The 3,009-nt window shown below is 35.7% G+C and overlaps 1 protein-coding gene across 1 annotated transcript in view; it reads left to right on the top strand.

Moving 5' to 3' along the window:
- Positions 1-2,146, top strand: part of LOC143297266 (uncharacterized) — a 16,082-nt gene extending 13,936 nt beyond the window's left edge. Inside the window, exon 6 of the mRNA XM_076609512.1 lies at positions 1-2,146. This exon is cut by the window's left edge and continues 261 nt beyond it. The gene's annotated coding sequence lies outside the window, so the exon portion shown is untranslated.
- Positions 2,147-3,009: the final 863 nt, after the last annotated feature.

The raw sequence follows: 3,009 nt of genomic DNA, 5'->3' as shown, positions 1-3,009 counted from the left end.
CTCTCTCTCTCTCTCTCTCTCTCTCTTTTACTCTCATGCCAGGTAGAATTAATGATCTGGTCTCAAATATGCTGCCTTATGGAATTAACAATCTAGTCACAAATATGCAGCCTTGTATAATTAACAATCTGGTCACAAATATGCAGCCTTGTATAATTAATAATCTGGTCACAAATATGGTGCCTTATGGTATTAACAATCTGCTCATAAATATGCAGCCCTGTTGGGTTAATGATCTGCTCACAGATATGCTGCCTTTCGGTATTAACAATCTGCTCACAAATATGCAGCCCTGTTGGGTTAATGATCTGCTCACAGATATGCTGCCTTTCAGTATTAACAATCTGCTCACAAATATGCTGCCTTATGGAATTAACAATCTGGTCACAAATATGCTGCCTTTTGGAATTAACAATCTGGTCACAAATATGCTGCCTTTTGGAATTAACAATCTGGTCACAAATATGCAGCCTTGTATAATTAATGATCTGGTCACAAATATGCTGCCAAACAAAATTAATGATCTGGTCACAGATATGCTGCCCAGCAGAATTAATGATCTGGTCACAACTACACTGCTCTACAGGATTAATGATCGGATCACAAATATGCTGCCCAATAGAATTAACAATCTGGTCACAAATATGCAGCCCAACAGAATTAATGATTTGGTCACAAATATGCTGCCCTACATAATTAATGATTTGGTCACAAATAAGCTGCCCTATAGAATTAATGATCTGGTCACAAATATACTGCCCTATAGAATTAATGATCTGGTCACAAATATGCTGCCCTACAGAATTAATGATCTGGTCACAAATATGTTGCCGTATAGAACTGATGATCTGGTCACAAATTCACTGCCCTATAGAATCAGTGATATGGTCACAAATATGCTGTCTTTTAGATTTAATGATCTGGTCACTAATATGCTGCCCTACACATTTTTCTGTGTTACTGACTGAATCAATGTGATATCTTCTTCATGCATTGTTGGTGTATTTACAGTTTATCTTGCAGTTTCAGATATCTGGTCACAAACGTATTGATTTGCACTTATGTTCATGTTATGGTTTTGAAATAATATATCCTTTTAATTTTATGTGTATTGCAAACTGTGTATGTTTTAATTTTTTGTGCTAGTCAATGTAACTTTACATACACATATTTTGTATGTTTACTGTAAATGCCACATCTGACTAAATAATTAACCGGTACTCAAAGCAGTTGAGTAAGTTTGTTTTGATGGAGTTGAAGGGAGTGTTTTCATTGGTTATTTAACAACTCTGTTTTAAGGAAGTAATTGGTTATTTAACAACTCTGTTTTAAGGAAGCCATTTGGTTTTTTAACATTTGTGTTTTGAGGAAGCCATTGGTCATTTAACAACCATGTTTTAAGGAAGTAATTTATTATTTAACATCCATGTTTTAAGGAAGTAATTGGTTATTTAATGTCCATGTTGTGAGGAAGTCATTGGCAATGTCAACAGTTTTCTCTCTGAACTACAAGGCCAGTAAGGATTAGGCTTTTACTTTTAGAAAATGGCTTTCTGATTGATTTTTTTTCTAAAATGGCAGTGGTCTATTTGTTTCATCCCAGCAGGGGATAAAATGTTACATTGAGCCAACAGGGCTAAGATTACCAGATTATGATAATGTCTGTTTCAAGGATGGTGAAAATTCAAGACATCCAAATGAGATCAGGTGAAAAGGGGTCAGAAAGGACAATTTGCTCGTTGGAAATAACAGGTTTAGAAGTGTCTGGTTGCTAAGTCAGAATGAGGAAATTATGTCTAACTGGGCATGTCCTATTTTATGTATTGTAATGAGACTCAGAGGATATTTTGTTCCCTTGCTGTAAATGGCATTGTACCATATTTTGGCATTTATGGTTCTCTTTTACATTAAATATATGGCAGGGCACTGATTACAGGGTGTTTTTGTTGTTGTTGCAAAAACAAAATCTTGTCATCATGTAAACAGTAATAAATGAAACAATGATGGTTTTGCTTCTCTGTGAATGGATCTTTATCAGGATCCATCATTCTTATGTTGGGTATGAAATCATGTAATGTGCAGATGCAAACTTTATATAACAACAACCCAGTCAGTTGAAAAAGGTCCTCAACATTTTTTTTTTTTTTTCAAATCATAGTGAACACAGATACCAAATCTAGGCTTTTGTCTTGGAAACAGTTCTTAACTTGATAACATGCTCTTATTTTGAATGTAAGTGTAATGTTGAATCAAAGTCAAGGTGCTGATTTTGCATTCAGTTATACACCGGATGTGTTCATTATTTTGTTTCATGCATTGGTTACTCAATTAATATCACCAGCCAATGTTCCTTAAAAGAATCAGAGGAATGCTGCTTTAAAACTTTTGTCACTGCTGTGCTGGTTGAATTCGGCTCATAAGATATCAGAAGTCTTCATCTTCAGCCACTTGAGCTCAATCTATTTTGCTACCAATTTGTATTATGTTGTTTCAGCCCATACTTGCTTTTGCTTTTATGGGTGGAAGTATTGGGGGTGAGGGTTAAAGAATATATATATCATGGGCAGTGTTATTTGCCAGCTGAAGACAGTGCTGCTATACCCACCACCACACTCCCACCCCTCCTCTTGTTCTGTAAACCAACCCCAGTTTCCACCATGGGTAATTTGGGGACGTCACTCAGTTTGATAGTACCCATGCCTTTTGAAAATCATATATTGGAAATTTCTTCTTTTCTGTCGCTCTGTTTGCTTTTTTTTTTTTTTTTTTTTTTTTTATTAATCTTCTCTTTCTGTTGTCTCTTTCTTTCTGCCTTTCTATTACATTCACCTGAATTTTGTTTTTATGATAGTCTACCTTCACAGTCCTTAACATGCTGTCTAGACAGCTGGACTTTGACACACAGGTAGTGAGATTTTAAAATGTTGGGATGAGTGCTGTGTTGTCACGTGGTCTGTTGTATTGGTTGCCTGTGAGGCCTTTTTCTGTGTTTCGTTGCTCTTCTTCTTT

The sequence above is a fragment of the Babylonia areolata genome, chromosome 22, assembly GCF_041734735.1.
Source record: "Babylonia areolata isolate BAREFJ2019XMU chromosome 22, ASM4173473v1, whole genome shotgun sequence".
Lineage (NCBI taxonomy): Eukaryota > Metazoa > Mollusca > Gastropoda > Neogastropoda > Buccinidae > Babylonia > Babylonia areolata.
Note: the sequence above shows the minus strand (reverse complement) of the source record. Positions and strands in the feature narration are given on the sequence as shown.